General features: G+C 34.7%; 1 protein-coding gene, 1 long non-coding RNA gene and 1 other non-coding gene across 4 annotated transcripts in view; 1 reads left to right on the top strand and 2 right to left on the bottom strand.

The window, feature by feature from the left end:
* The window catches only part of MYPN (myopalladin), a 94630-nt gene that overhangs the window by 1332 nt on the left and 75971 nt on the right, over positions 1 to 17327 (top strand). The window contains exon 2 of one of the 2 annotated variants that reach the window (XM_045567991.1): positions 1478 to 1608. The gene's annotated coding sequence lies outside the window, so the exon portion shown is untranslated. Of the gene's footprint in view, positions 1 to 1477; positions 1609 to 14636; positions 15122 to 17327 lie in introns of those variants that run through there. The other variant, XM_045567990.1, reaches the window with a different exon arrangement.
* The window catches only part of LOC123649805, a 28311-nt gene continuing 13316 nt past the window's right edge, over positions 2333 to 17327 (bottom strand). The window contains exon 3 of the long non-coding RNA XR_006739147.1: positions 2333 to 2564. This is a non-coding gene — a long non-coding RNA (uncharacterized LOC123649805). The remainder of the gene's footprint in view (positions 2565 to 17327) is intronic.
* LOC123650516 lies at positions 7487 to 7588 on the bottom strand. Its single transcript, XR_006739383.1, has one exon. It is a non-coding gene; the product is annotated as a small nucleolar RNA U13 (small nucleolar RNA).

Genomic DNA, 17327 nt, shown 5'->3' on the forward strand with positions numbered 1-17327 from the left:
CTATGACCTGATGGAATTAAGGATATCGTTAGAGAATATATATGGGACACATCCTAAGTTTTTAGTAAATAATGAAGTAAGATGTAGTGTGCCTAGCACAGTGCCTGGCAGGTATTAGATTCTTAGTAAATTTCCTCCATCCTACTTTCAAAGTTAGGCATTTGCCCATGTGATAAAACCTACAGAGCAGATTTGAAAAAAATCTTAACCTAGCAGAATGAAACAGGGAAGATAGATACATACGGTCATGGATATAAGCATTATATAACTGTGACATTATTTCATAAAGGCTCTGAAAAACAGTTTCATATGCTGATCTAGGAGGCACCAATTATAATGTGAAGTTTGAACTGATATCAACTACAATCTTGGATAACTGATTTACTTCCTTTGGCCTTCAATTTATCTACATCTCAAGACTAGGAACGATAACACTGCATTATAGCTAAAATGCCATACCTATTGTTCATACTGTGGAAGTTTCTTATGGCAAAGTCTCCAAAACATACCTGCCTTGTGTTTATTTTATGCTAAAGGTGACACATTGAATTATAGGATTTCTTCTTAGGGAAGTCCAGCTGGTTGACTGTCATGAGAACTTGCATCTTGTAATTAGCTGGATTAGATGAAATTACCAGGTTCCATCATCTGGTCTTCAGTGTTTCAAGCTCAGAAATTTAATTTTCTTTTTCACAAATTCTTAGAGGAAACCAGTCCTTTAGCAAAGTACTCACATTAACCAAATTCCCAAGAGATTACTACATCAGCATGAATTCCAATTTGTTAATTTACAATGAGTAAGATGGTTTTAAAGCAAACCAAATATCATTTGCTAGTCATTATGTTAAAAATCAACTTTTTTTTTCTTTATAAGGAAATTTGTTTTTTAAAGAACTAAATTGAAATCAGGATGCTACTGGAGAAATTGATTATGGCATCTGGCAGTGTGGGCCTGGGGATCCCAGCTCCACCATCAGGAGCAGATTGGGCCCTCTTAGGTAGACAGCGCTGATTTGATTCTTTCTTCTCTGATTTCTCTTTCCTACCTATCATTCTTATTACCTCCTAAGGTATAGAGATATAAATATATACATATTTATATTTATATGCAAATACATATATTAGGGAGATGTGCACATACCATCATACCATACATACCATCCAAACCATCAATTAGACTGTAGCAAAATTTTGCTCTTTTTTCCTCCTTCTTTTGATGTCCTTGAGGCAATTCTCTTTTTTTGGTGTGGGGGAAGACTTTTACTGTTTTTTTTCACTTTATAAAAACAATACACCCTTATTAGAAGTTTTTTAAAAGTATAGCTAAGAAAAAATAAGAGAGAAAAATCTCCTATAATTATACTCCCTAGATAAAACTAACATTTTAGAATATTATATTCCAGAATCTTAAAACATAAAATGGAGTCATAAATACTGCTTTGAAACTTTTTAAAATTTTATATATCTTAATTGTAAGGTTTTTAAGACCGGAGTCCATGGGAGGGGCAGTGCAGCTGAAAGTCAAAGTACCTTCCCGGGTTTCGGCACCAAATGTAAGGTTTTTTTGGATTGGCCTGCGCCAGAGAAAGAGGAGCAGAGTTGAAAGGGGTAAGCAACGAGGCTTCACTGGGGCGCTCCTGGGTGAGGGTAATGGGTCGGTCCCAAGAGAGGGGGGCCTGGGCAAGATTCTCAGGTCTCGGAAGAGAGAGAGAGAGACCCGAGAAGTCACCTCGCCCAGAAGTCTGAGTGGGTTTATATATGTTTTTAGGGCTGGGGGTCGGGGTTTCTTTGGCAGGAATATTTATGGTGGGGAGAGCACAGAATAGTCCTTGCAGTTTTAGGGCGGGTATTGAGAAATAGGAGGGGCTGGTGGTATGTGTGGACTCTAGGAACCAAGACTCTTATCAGGGTAACCATCTAGGTGTGGTTGTCCTTTAACTTAGCTGGGCCTTACAGGCATTGTCCTTGGCAGGTCTCGTGGGCTTCTTCTTTTTCCATTAGGGAAGGGAGGGGTACCTGCCACCAGCCTTACAATAATTATCTTTCTGTGTTAAGAAATGTATGTTGTTTCCATTTTTTTGCTATTACAAACAGTTTTTTATGAACATCCTTATAAATACATTGGAATGCTAGTTCTTTTCTTAAGGAGTCTAAATTTACATACATTATCCATGATATGTTGATTTTCTAGTTTAATTTTCAGAGTGTGGGAGTGCCCTATGATGCTTCCATGGGTTTTTCTATAATAATCAAATTATGTCATAAGTGGATATCACTTTTTATTTTCTATGTCACATTTAAATTTTAAATGCCTTATATATTATCTTATTTTTATAGTCTTTGTATTAATAATTTCCTGTAGTAAGCAAAACAAAGAGTTCCTTCACTTTTTAGTAACTGAATAGAGGTAACTAAAGCTTATAGAATGATTTACCCAAGGTTGTATAGCTAACAAGAGATACAGATAGAGCTAGAACCTGCTTTTTTTCTTAGATCAGCAAGACCTCTAGAGAGCCATGAAATCATTGCAATGTACACAAATCCATGTGTACTTCAAGGATTATCTGAAAACAGAATAAACAATATATTGTTAGTGTTATAATTAATGAAACATTTGTTAGAAATAACCATTAGATTAATGATTTCTTTTTGTTGTTACATATTTTCTAAAATCAATGGGTAAAAAATGTTTAATTATCATCACTTGGGAGATCCACATCTTTTTTGTGTGTGTGTGTGAGAGACAGAGTCTTGCTCTGTTGCCCTGGCTAGAGTGCAGTGGCATCATCATAGCTCACTGCAACCTCAAACTCCTGCCTCAAGTCATCCTCCTGCTTCAGCTCCCAAGTCCCCAGCTGGGACTACAGGTGCGTGCCACCATGCACTGTTAATTTTTTCTGTTTTTACTAGAGATGGGGTCTTGCTCTTGCACAGGCTGGTCTGGAATTCCTGAGCTCAAAGCAATCCTCCCTCTTCCGCCTCTCAGAGTGCTAAGATTTAAATGTTGGAAAAAGAAGACCCCATCCTAACCTTGAAAAAGTTAGGAACCAGTGGTTTCAACCTTCCTGAGGTTCATTACATTTGCTCTCAAGTATTATAAAATGGCTTAGAATTCATAACAAAACCATGCTTTAAAAATGTAGCTAGTAGTATTTTATCACAAATTAAATTTCTCTCGTCATGTATAAATTATGCTTCTCTGAAATAATCTTACCAGGTCTTATACTTCAGAATTTACAGAGAAAACAAAAAATGAGTGGTTGCAACTGTGTAAAGGCATAAAGCATGAAAGGTGGTTCATGTGAACAATTCTTTCTTGCCATAGTTTGCAGAAGTACCCTGGGCACTGTAGCAAGGAGAGCCAATGACAAATCACGTTACAGACCACAGTCCCCCTGCCTCACATCTGAATACAAGTCATGCCATAACTCGACAAATTCAGTTATCTAGGACCAGCCTAATGTGGATCCTCAAGGTAGAACCCTTACAGACTCTTACTTCAGAGACTGATTGGAAATGAATAATTTAAAGAATTTTCCTTTAATATTTTTTTAAAAAGAAAACATTTTTTAATGTTCATAAAAATAAGTTACGTAGGACTAAGAGTAATCAAATTCGTAGAGACAGAAAGTAGAATGGTTGTTGCCAGAGGCTATGGGAAGAAGGGACTGGGGAGTTATTGCTTAATGGGTACAGAGTTTCAGTTTTGTACAATGAGAAGAGTTCTGGACATGGATAGTGGTGACAGCTGCACAACAGCATGAGTGTACTTGGTGCCATAGAACTGTACACTTAAAAATTGTTAAAATGGTAAGTTTTATGTTATATATATTTTACCACAATTCAAAATGAAAAAAAAGAGTAGATTACCTGGAGATCAGATTTCAAAATAGGTTTTTGATTAGGCTCTTTACTCACAAAATTGAAATACAACAGAATTATGCTAAGGCAGTTCATATTTTGTTATGAACTTGATTCAGAGATGGGTAAAAGATAATATATACAAATCAACTGATACTTCTAATAATTCCTAATTCATATCATCCTATGTATGTGGACACAATTCATCAGAACTTGAAGATAAGGGGTCTGTGCAAATAATAACTCTTAATACTCAGGGTTTTTTTCTAGTATTGAGTTGCCACGTAACTCTAAGTTACTTGTTCTTTCTGTATGTCAGTTTCCTCATATGTAAATCATGGTGTATTAAAGCAGATCTACTGATAGGACTCTGATGAGAAATAGCTCATAAACAAAAAGAAACACTAAAACATTTTTTTAAATACAGTATTAATTTTGGGGTATTTAAATGTAACAGGATTTAAAACATCACTGCTCTTTTTATTTGATGTCTGCCCCAGTTTATCATCATCATTAAGAGCATTTATTTAGAAGAACTAAATCTGCTTTGTCTTATTCTACATGGGAATGTTTACATGCATTCAACATTAGTCAATTCGACAACTCAGGGTCATGGAAAGATTAGGATATCCCTCACTTTCCTAGATTTCTCTCCTCTAAATCACTTAACAATAGTTTTGTTAGCCTATGTTCAATACCAAGCTTATGTTGACATCCTTTTTTAGATCAGATGAGAAATAAGATATTTACCAATACCCTCAATTATTATTTTCTTGTCACAAAGCACCAACCATAGAATGGATATACTGCTCTGATATTTGTCACCACTCTACTTATCTGGCTAAAGAAATGTTGTTTGATACCTGGGTTGTCAGCTCAAATTATGATTTAAATTCTTGAGCTATGTTTAGCCCCTTGGCAATGGGTAAGATGAGAATTTAGAATTCAGAAACAGATGGTTCAGGAGCATGGTAACTAGATATGAAGCATTTTACTTTGTCATTCGTTTGAATCTGAACTTGATCACTATTGGTGCTCTATACAACATGTAAGTGATCTGATTTGCATCTCTAATGGACAGCACCCCGTGTGACAAAAACTCATCACTCTTGACACTAATTAGCATTCTCGTCAGCCTTGGGATAGAAGCCAAGGACTGATTCAGACTGGAAACCTGAACTACTGTGTCTGAGTCATCAGTCTAAATGGCCCATTCAGCCTTTGGCCTTTCCTTAGAGTTTACAGCTCAGCGCAACTAACTGTGTATACTTCACTCTTTGTGACTTCACAAAGCAGAGTAAAAGAAGTTTATTTAAAATATATTTTTAATAATAATGGTAATAATGGTGGTTAACACTTATTGACCACCTGCTAGGAACTAGGCACTGTTTTAAGAGTACTAAGTCACTTGATTCTCACAGCATTCCTTCAAGGTAGGTATTGTCCCTTTTTTTAGAGATGAGGAAACAGATAAAATATTAGTATTTTCCCTTTTTATAGAGATGAGAAAACTGAGGCACAAAGAGATTAAATTGCTTGCCTAAGGTTTCTCAGATAATAAGTGATGGAGTTGGAATCCAGCTGTAAATACAATTACTCTTTACCTAATTATAGCATGTATTTGACTTTTTCTTTTATCATCTTATTATATAGGTGATATGTATTTTTTTAATTATATGTCAGAACCAAACAGGGCATATATAAATGTCCCAACTTTAAAATCATTCATCTCCCCATACTAGTTTTTATTATTATTTGTTTCCAAAAGAGGTGATGTATCTTTCTTAAAATTTGATTCATGTGTATCATTATTCTGAGTTTAAGGTCCTTAAATAGATCTCGATTTTATTTTAAGATGGGTTTTATGCTCATCTTTTTTTTTATCATTTGAGCTAAACATTACCTAAGATTGTAAGCATTCTCTGCCCTTTGCTTTCTAAATTAATAGGTTTAGAATCTAAATTAATTTTAGAAGATTAAATAAAATAAAACTCTATCAACTACTTCATTCCCAACACAAACACAATGAATGATCACCAAATAGGCAGTCCAGCTACTTCTTTTTGTTATTAATAACATAGTAATTGGATTATTTCCACTTACTATTCATGCAAAATTAGAAAGCAGATAAGAAAGTTTTTGAAAATCTGAGTCTCTATGATATTTCTCATAGTAGCTAAGGAAAAAGTTTTTAATACAAAAAATGACCTTTAAAATAAAGTTTATGCAGCAATTAGATCTGTTTCAATGAATAAAATAAATTAATCTGGTTCTCACAGTTTGCTTAAGACTTAGTAAAATAATATTTGCAGTGATTATTGCCTAGAGACACAAAATAATCTATAACCACCTTTTAATGTTTCTTTTAGTTGCCTGCCATACCCAGTTATTCAAAGCTGTTGTAAGTCTCTCTTGGCACAAATGTATTGCTCCAGTTTTGCTAATAGATAAAGTTTGGGGTGTTCCTCAAAATAGCTCTCATTAAACTAAATTAATAATGTCAACTTGGAAATCTGGGTTTTACTGCTGAATTACATTGACACGTGCATGGGCTGTTCTAGTGCTTAACTTTTCTATGTACAAAATAATTATTATAAAGAACAGGCTCTGGGCTCTGCTGCTGCTGGTGACAGCCCCCAGCCAGGGCACTGGGCCCTAAAAAAAAAAAAAAGTTTTTATAAAAAAAAAAAAAAAGAATAAAAAAAATTAAAGAACAACTTCAAGGAAAGTAGTATTGTTTTGTTTTTGTCATCGTTGTTGTTTTTATTGGCATGTAATAACCAATGTGTGATTGTAAACAACTTTGAAAAGATGAAATGCTAAGTAGATGTCTACTTAAAATGTAGTAAGTGTATGGTCTCTTATGCCTAATTTTACTATATCTAGTAATTTGCAGGTAGAGATGCACAGAGAGAATTGCTTATTATTTATTGTTGCTTCAATTCCTTTAAGTTGCTTCTTTGACTAGCCAGAGATAGTAAATCATCTGGATTTCCAAGGACTTGGAAGGCACTTTGGAGGAAGCCACTAAATCAACATAGTCCCAATATCACTGGACGTGTCCTACATGTTACTCTACATCTCCCAAGGTTTTTTCCAAATTGATTCCTAAGTGCATTACTAATGGGCGTGGATGCCTCTGAAAAGTGGCATGGTGTAGTATAGAAGAGCTTTGGCTTTGGCGTCATGTAGACCTTAGGTGTGAATCACAGCTTTGAATGGCTTTGTGCTATTTCTTCTCTGACCTTGTTTCTTCCTCCATAAAAAGAAGATAATGATATAGTATACCTTGGATACTCTCAAAGTGCACTTCCTGAGATTTTTTCAGATCCTTGGATTTGCAAAAACCACAGTAGCATATAATTTTTTCTGTTTCATCCTCCATAAAATGGGATGATGACCCATACTTCCAGGTTGTTGTATTAAATTAAATTATGTATTAAGTATGAACAACAAAGCTTGGTTGAGGTGGACGCTGGACTGGAGTTAGCTAGGGTCACTCAAAGAGCTCAGTAATGCATTCTGGCTTATCTGCCATTCAGGAAGTACATCCAATTTGGAGTCAGTCACAGATAGTTGAAATCTTTATTGAAATGGGAGAATATTATGTGTGTGTATTTTTTCATGCCAGATGGTAATGTGCCAATGTCATAACAAAGTTGAGGGAAGCATGTCTCACACATGCACATGAACACCCAATCATCATGCTTATGAATTACAAAAGGATCAATATTATGTGTGTTTTAAGTGTTCTCTTTATTTCTGGACAAATAGGAAACTCAGTCTGTGGCTTGAGCTGGCATCCCAAAAACCAGGGCATGAGAATGGACAGAGCTTCCCCCTCAGCTATAGGAATTAAGGCTATGAAGTATAAAACTCAAGAGAAGCAGCAAGAAAGAGCTTGATTAGGTCTAGAAAGCAAGGACCTAACATAAAACAAAGGTTGCGCAAAGGTGGTCAGGAAAAAAATGGCAATATGCCAGTTCAGGAAGATACAAAGGTATGAAAGTACCCCTTAAGGTTCACCTGTGGAAGAACCAGCCCTTGGGCAAGGTGGGCACTGTGGAGAGCACCATGCCTTTTTCTAGAGCAAAGGTCTGCCATACCAATTATCTCAGGAATTTTAAGCAACTATTGAGCCAAAAGCATGCATAGTTCTTTACTTTGTGACTGGTGCACAATGGGCATCCAATCATTTTTAGCTCCCTTCCTAATTGGATTTAGTTCTTAATAGTATTTCTGTGTTAAACAAATATCATAACCATTAGTGACAATCAAATTAGTTAATGTTGCTGACAGTTTAAGCCATTTGATCTTTCCTGGCACACAGTAAGTATTCAGTAAATATGTATTGATTGAATGAATAATTTAGAACAATTTACGCATCATCTTTATGGCATGCCACAGACAAATATTTATTACATGCCTACTTTGTGCCATGCGTTGAGATTAGCACTGTGTGGACTATAAAGAAAAATATTTTTATGGCTCAGATTCTCAAGTTGATCTAGTTGAGTAAAGAAAGCATCAATATATAAATGAAACATTAGTTTAATTCAACAATATAAGAAATGCTACAAGCAGTAGTTATTTAATTACAGAATAAGTGGAAGAAACAGTGACAAAGGCATGGAGGAAAGAAAAGGCAAGGAAATATTGGTGGAACTTTTTGGATGCAGACAAAAAAATATGGAGAAGAGTGGCAGGTGAGACCAGAAAGGTTGTTTATGTTTTATAGGGTAGGGATGATCACATTTCTGATTATATCAAAGCTTTTCTTATCCTTAATTAAAATTTGCACAATATTGTCAAGCCATTGGGCTATCTACAAACTGATTTATCCCCAGCTCAGTTTACAATGTGGTAAAATTTTGTGTTTAACTCCCTGTAATATTGTCTGCTTACTGATCCCTTTAGTGATATTATCATCTACATTTTGAGTTAAAACTCACTGTTTAGACTAGAAGATAAAAAGAAAGAAGCTCTAAGATATTAACACACATAATGATTACATAGAACTAGGAGACCTTGTTTGGACTATTTTTTTAATCTAATCCATTCTCAGTTGGGAATGAAGAGCAATTTGGAGATGAGGAGAATGGATGAAAAAGCAAAACAAAAATATTTTGCAGATCTTCCTACATTAAGATATGCTGCCTTTATTTGACAGGAAGTTTGCTAAATCAAGAAAACAAAAAATAGATATATCCATATGCAAACAAAATTGTGAGCTTGGTTAGGGATATAAAATACAAATCCCTTTTGAATTTTCTGTGGTTTATGTTCTCCAAACTCTCCCTCTGTACTCTTCCCTTCTTGGCCACAAGTTCTTCCCATTTGGCACTTACTAATTTCATGATATATGTAATAAGATGATAACTTCTCAGAAATGTGTATTACCTGTTGCTATTTCAGTCAACCAATTTTATTGAGCCTTCTTTGTAAAAACAGCCCTGGACCTTAGTCACATGTTATTTTTCTATTCTTTTCCTGTTTCTGTTAAATAAACACCAAAAGTCAATAAAACCAAAGTAATTGTTTTAACAATGCCTTTGAGCATCAATATAGATGAAAATCATGATGAATTTCCTCCTTTGGGTGATTTCTGATTTTTATACTAACCTTAATAATCACTTTTCATGAGAAGGCAGTGGGGGCTAATGAAAAGAGAGTAAGTTCTAATCTAAACTAAAAGGCCTAGGTTTGAATACCCAACTGTGTAGGTTAGTGGTTCAGTAACTTTGGGAAAGCTACACTTGTTTTTTTTTTAAATAGGCCATTTAAAGGACCTTAAAGCTAAGCTCCTTTAAGCCTTCATTTCCTCACAGTAACACACAGATAACAATACTTCGCAGGGTTGCTGTGAGAATTAAATAAGAGTAACTTAAGCTACTCTACAGACTACAGTACACTTGCAAGCAATGTTAGTTCCCATTTCCTTTCCTTCATATCATTAGTGTTAGTGTGATTACTTGGGTCATGAGTAAGAACACTGAAATTTGTTTTCAGCTTCCTGACATGTCCATGCAGACCAAAAATAGCATCTGAGTGGAATCACCCAGAGCCTGGCATACCGACATATTTTGTGCTAACGTTATGAAAAGAGAATATTCAAACTGTTATTTTCCTACCCCTAACCTGCAAAACATTTATTGACCCATGCTGATGTGCTCAGAAATAACACCAAAGCATCTAAATTTAATTTCAAAAGAACAAAGCTCTTAAACTGTTTCAGCACAATGCCTATAATAAACAGAAACAACAAAAAAGTAGGTCTGTCCAAGCACTTCACTGTTTCCAATGCCCTACCTTTCAGCACTAATGCCTATAATGCTCCAGTCTACATAACAATTCATGTTCCCAGCTAAAATATTGCAGATAGAGTGTATTTGAAAGCATTTGCTTTTTTCTTTCTAAACTGTCTCATCTTTTTATTGCTTAGTCATACAAAAGAATTTCAGGATTGGTTTCCATCAGAAAAATTACAAACTTAAAGTCCTTATCTATTTTCCTGGCTCTTGAAAAACAAAAATAAAAGTCCTACATAGTGTTCCTTTAGAATCCTTCCTAAAAGAGAGAATATATTTTACATTCATTTTTACCCTTAATTTTTCACAAGTATGTCAAAAATATGAAAATTTAAATATTTGTGATGGTTATGAGCACAGACTTAGATTCAATTTTGGCTCAGTCACTTACTTGCTGTGTGACCTTGGACAAGTTTTTAACCTCTTTCTAAGCCCAGGGTTCTCATCTGTAAAATGAGAATTATAATAGTACCCACTTTGTAGTTGTTGAGGGAATATGTTAAATAAAGCACAGTGCACATAAAGAACTTAACATAGTGCCTAGCACATAGCTAAGGAATGTTAGCTTATTTCTACTGAGATTATAATATATTTATGTGCACGTTAATATAATCATTATATTAATGGGGCAAGAAGTGGGAATCTACTACATATCTTGAGGAGTACATATATGATACTAATTGTTTTGGATTTCTTCAATAACTTAGTGGTAGTCACAGGACGCTCTTTTTAAAAGTTCTGAACAGATTTTCTTCTTGGAAATAATGCTTTTTAAAAAGTGTAAACTTTGATATGTACTACATACCAAAAGCACAAGTAAAGGACATTTTATTGTGTTTTAATGGAAACCACATAGGAAAGCTTTAATTTAATTACCCTAAAATTGGGAAAGAAAACATGAAGTATTATAGTAATTGATTACTTTTTCATATTTACCTTAATAAATGTATTGACCATAGTCTCAGTTTGGTACCAAATAAAGGTATCCACACGTTATATGCGTCCTGTATGGATGTATACAGAATGTTATATCCATGTATGGATATCTTGGGCATTCCTTACGCCTTATTCTTCAGAATTTCTTCACTATTACCGTTTTCACCTCGTAAGGAGAGACCAAAAAAAAAACTATTTCCTTAGTCATCTTAGTCATTATCCACCCCCACCATCCCTCCAGGCTAAGAATGTTGTGCAGACTGAGTTATTAAAGTTGATCTGAAAGAGCAATCTGTTCTAAACGACTGTCCCTGGATCCGCAACGGAACCCTGTAAATACCTTTCATTACTCTAGTGGGGCAGTATCACATTTCCTTCATGCTACTTTTGTGGCTGACACAAGTTAGGCAGTGAGATTTGGACTTGAGATGATCCGGGTTGATTGATATAGGAATGGCGCTTCTCCTGAGACAGGTAACCACAAATTTACTGTTTAGATAATGTTTTTAAACAGGTGTTCTGTTTAGTTTTTTAAAATGTTTTTCATCTTTAAAACGAAATAGGTTTTGAACTTTTAAATAGTTTTTAAAATGTTTTTAGTTTTCCTAGGCAAGCATTTTCAAGACCAATATGATGAAAAATTTCTTAAGGATTTCATTGTGCTTTCAATTATATTATGGTCATGGAGTTTGTATAAGACCCTCTATAATCTACCAACCACGTATTGTTTCAGATGATAAAGAACTTGTCTCTGATGTGAAAATTTTTCTCATTAAAAAAGATTAGAATATACATACATGTCTTTGTTCTTCAAAAATAAAACAGAGATTTTGTTTTGTTTTTTCATCTGATACTGGAGGGGGATACCGTGACACAAATCTATGAACTTCAAACAAAACTTACCGAAACTTTGGTATATGTGAGCAATTTGTTTTAGAGAATTAGAGCCTATAGCAATATAGAAAAATACCAAATACAAAAATTTTACATGAATCCACTAGCATGGAAATTCTCCCATGTTTATCCTCCAAGTGAAGACTTCCTCTGTCATAGATCTTCCAGATTCCTTGGCATTCCTGTGGATCATCCCAATGTAAGTAAATTGTTTCTGTAGCTGAGTGACTGAATTAAGAAAACAGCTGAAGGCAAGCACAGGATCGTGTTCAAACCACAATAAACACAGGTGTTAAATGGGCCATTCAGCTTTACGGGGAAGATTTAAGATGTGTAACTTTGTGTCTGCTTGTCACTTATAAAGTTTAACTATGTTGTGTATTAAAAAGTTTTAAAGGTTATTTTTGTACCAATAAACTCTTCTAAAATCTGAACTAGTAGGTTTGTAGTATAATGTTTATACAATAGTTAGTGAGGATAAGCGGGTAGAATCTGGGTTATCTGGAAGCAGAAACTAATTTTAAAAACCTAAAATCTAAAATATGAGTTTGATGTATTATAATCAAGGTGCTCACAATTGCTGGATATTATTTTCTAAAATTTATATTCAGCTTTTTTTCCAGAGCTCAAAAATTTTGTATACTATCTGTATTTGAACATGTTACAGTAAAAATGAATAGAGAATGATTACTGCCATTCGGAATTTCTTTAGCTTTTCTTCTGTAACTCTTTTTTGCATTTCAAACCTATTTTAATTCTTCATATGGATTCCTAATTCCACTGCCTAATCACTTTAGTATGGGTCTCCCCCAACCTCAGTATTATCTATACCTGGGTGAAAGGTAGGATACCAGGCTTTTTATGGCAGTTTGCAGGGAAGTAAAAATGTGTTCACTTACAGTGTGTCTAAGCATTTCCCTTTGGAAGATCAATTTGTAGCACACCTATTAGCTACCTAAAATAGATGTTCCACTTTTCCACACTCCCACCCAAGACCTAGCAGCATTTATATTGATTATGGCCTAAGATCTGAGTGGGAAGCCTGGTGCAGTGGCTCACGCCTGTAATCAATCCCAACACTTTGGGAGGCCGAGGTGGGAGTATCACTTGAGGCCAGGAGTTTGAGATCAGCCTCGGCAACAACAAGACCCTGTTTCTACAAAAAATAAAAAAATTAGTTGGGCATGGTGGCACATGCCGGTAGTCCCAGCTCATCAGGAGGCTAAGGGAGGAGGGTAGGAGGATCACTTAAGCCCAGCAGTTTGAGGTTACAGTGAGCTGTGATTGGGCCACTGCATTCCAGCCTGGGTGACAGAGTGAGACACTGTCTCAAAAAAAAAAAAAAAAAGATCTGAGTGGGATAATGGAGGAAGATCCTCTTTTTAAATAAAAAGAAATTGTTGGAGTATCCACATAAATAGCGTATGCACACAAACAGCACAATTAAGTAGTCTTGATGTTCGTATCAGCACAGGATTAGGTAAGGGAGCAAATGAACCTGTGCACTAATGATCAGCATCACTGCAGAAATGAGAATAACCTATCCAGATAATTCAGTTACTCCTGTACCTTTTCCCTTCTCAGTAACAGTTCTTTTGACATGAATGATTTAAAAGTTTTCCTCAATTCTCTTTTTTATTTTGCCTGTGTAAACATAATACCACATAACAAAAGGTACAGTTTAACCTCTGATGTAATCACAATAAACTAATTTTATATTTATTCCATGTACTATAGATAGTCTCAAGATGACTGAAGAGGATAAAGATCTCTTAGTAAATTCCATGAGGTCAGGAATTTTTGTGTATTTTGTGCACTGCTTTATATCCAGTACCTAGTACATAGTAGGCAGTAAGTAAATATTTGTTGAATGAATGAATGAATGAGAAGAAACCCTATAAGCAGTTGTGTGATTTAATTAAGAAAGCTAGATTTAAACCAATGTATTTTATGTTATGAGAATCTAAGAATGATCCTTTTAAAAAATAAACCTTGGCATTTAATTCTAAATTTCCAAAACCCAGGCTTTTACCAAGACTGATAATGTTATAGCATCACTTAATCTGTACTAAGCAATGACATTAACTTTTATCCAAATTCATATTCTGAAAATGTGTGAAATTAATATCAAAGAACCTATACTTTGACAAAGTTAAGTATTTGAGCAGATGTTGATCTGGTTAAGGATTTTTTTCTAACTGATTGATAAAGCTTGTGAAAGAAGACATCTGGCATTGACTTTTCCAAAAATAATATACAAGAATTTATCCCCAGGTACTAACACATGAATAGGCATTGTGATGTATTATATTGTATAGTTGTTTTGACTTTTAAATAGTATGTGATTTATTTTTTCTGAAAAAGTTTGTTCCTGGATTTATTCTCAGGCTGATAGGGTTTTCCTCTCCATTTTCCCTGTGATATCTAATCAGGAAATTTTAATATTACTTATCTTCTCTGCTTTTGCTTAGCCTTTTGACAAACAGTTCAAAAAAAGCTCTCAGCTTTTTTTAGACCTCAGTTTCGTATTGGCTTTTCATAGCCAAACTTCCTAAAATATATCAGTGATTAAATGAGAGTAAATTGCCCATCAATTAAAATTAAAGATCTTAAAAATTAAAAATTTTCATACATTTTAAAAATAATGTCATTTTTGGACAGATGGAATGTAGTATAATGCATTTAGTATTAACTCAAAACAAATCGATAAGCAGCTTGGGCCTCTAGGTATAAGTAAAATTCTATAGATAGAACAATCAATTGACCACCAGCCCCCATAGGTGCTGTCCTGCTATGGAATCCCTTTGCTCAGTTTTCTCCTGTCCAATCAGGTGGAATGTTTCACAGGCACATGGTTTATACAGCTCAAAATAACTTGGGACCTGTGAGCTGACAAATGCTCTGGCTCCGGTGGTGACAGGTTGTCCAGCTTCTTACAGCCATCTTCACTGAAACTAAGGTTAACTCCTCACTCTCTATGGACGACTACTCTCTATTTCCAAGGGCGTGAAGAATTTTCCTTTTCTCCTGTGCTTTCATCTAAAAGTTCTCCCTGGATAATTATCATCGCAGTGGAGTGCCTGGGTTGGACATCCTCATCTGGGTCAACTAAAAAAAGAAAGGTAATATCCAGATTTAAGTTCACAAGTGTGTTTTGATAACAGGGCACTGACAATGGAAAAAGGGATATTTCAGAGCTAATTACTGTTGCTTAGAATGAAACCTAGGATAACTTTCTAATTATATATGATAGGACACAGAATTAAATGAAAAATAAAGTGTTTTACATGTAAAGATTTTGGAGGGGATTGATGAGATTCACAGAGATCACAACTGATTTGAGTCCCAAGGAAAAATAGCTCAACAGGGGAAGTTGTGACATGTTGCTCATATCATTGGCATTTTCCACACATTCATTTATTAAAATAATGTTTGCATAGAGAATATGTGTACAATGCCTATTTCCTTTTTTAAAGGAAATCAAATCTAAAATGATATGACTCCATAGTTAGACTTTCATTTAAAATTTTTTTTGTCATGTAAAAAGATATGCTTGCTATATTTAGTGTTGGGAGATCTGCTCCCTGGATTAATGTACACAACAGCTGCAGAAAGTCTTGCTCAAGGGACATTGCTCTTTCTTTCTCCTTTCTCTCTCTCTCTCTCTCTGTCTCTCCCTCTCTCTCTCCCCACCCCCCTTTTCAGCTGCATCAGAAAGACACTTGACAGTCAGTGGCAAATGTTTGGCCTGGTACATTGCACTATTAGCAGTAATTAGATGCACATCTTGAATTATATTTTAAAAACTGTATAAGCAAAGAAAGAGATAAGATGAATTGTTCTGTATTTCCAGTCCACAAAAGTGAACATTACAGTAATGGCATTAAGAAATTGTATTATCTTATCAACATATCTTTAAATACTTATGAAAGATACTAGCATCATTCAGCTTAAAAGAAACAAAACAATTATCCAGGTTTCTTCCTCAAAAAATTATGATTCAATTACTTTCACCTTAGCAATAATGAAATGAATTCTACAAGCTCTAAATTAAAAATTTGTCATAACTTTATTGTCTCTCCTTAATAATAACTCTTAAGTTCACATAAAACTCATAGTCCTTTTCTAAGAAATTGATAATGCCTATACTTATAACTATAATAAACATATATTTAAAAATAAAAATTAAGATATACTGTTTGACATATGATTTGACCACAATCAAAATATTTGAAATCAAGGCCATCCCAGGAAATCTGAAATATATGGACACTATACTTGCAGAGATGTCAAGAGACAAAATTATAGGCCTTACAGAATCTTACAGTAATGGACTATGAAACAAACAGTTGGACACTATCCAAATTCTGGAAATGTGTCTCTATTCCCACTTATAGCATATGGCTAATGCTATTAGAACTCATAATAGTGTGTTAAAACCTCAGTCTTCCATATAGGAAGACTTACTTTTCCATATATAGATAATTTATAATATAGATTCTGTTACATATTTCTATTACAATGTCCTTGCAAGGGCACATTCAGTGGGACACTCAGAGCCACAATTCAGGGACACAAGAAACTGAAAGAGTTTTTATACTAGCTGGTTTTGGAATTCACAAAAGTAGTTTCTGCAAATTTATTTTTGAAGAAATGAGACAGCCGGCAAATCAGGTTCCATTTTGAAAGGGCTTTAATGAACTAATGTGAGTCTATGAAAAGGTGAGAGCTCAATTTTTCAACAGTTAATTCCTATACACAATAGGAATAATGGACTCAGCTCACCAACCTGAAAATATACAACATATGGTACAGCTAACCCCAGAATAATTAATTTCTTTCATTCACATTGAGATTTGACAAAACCATTGCTGGTCTCATGGTGTTACTACCTATAACAAGTTAGAAAATTGAAAGAGTTTTCTTAACAGATTTTTCCCTCTCACAGGGGATGAAAAAGAATCAAGCACCACAAAGATATTTTCTTAAATTTCTATGGTGCTTCATAGTTGACCCAGTGGTTTTAAAACTACTAGAGTACTGTGCATTTGCTTAAAGGGAATAACCCAGGTACAGACAGAATGGTCTATTTAGAAATTCAAGAATTTATTTTCAGTAGATATATTTTTGATGGAAACAAAAGTTGGTGTGACTATTTACTTGCAGTCACTAAAGAGTTCTCAGAGCTCATGTATAACCAGTCACCTTGACAAGCTCTGTACAGGGTGCCTGGTACATGGACTTCCTGTTGGAGTCACAATGCCCTCCACATTCAGGGAGGAGCTCAACAGAGCCTTCCAACCACGCGTTTGAACTAGAACTTGATCT

This window comes from Lemur catta, chromosome 14 (assembly GCF_020740605.2).
Source record: "Lemur catta isolate mLemCat1 chromosome 14, mLemCat1.pri, whole genome shotgun sequence".
NCBI classification, from domain to species: domain Eukaryota; kingdom Metazoa; phylum Chordata; class Mammalia; order Primates; family Lemuridae; genus Lemur; species Lemur catta.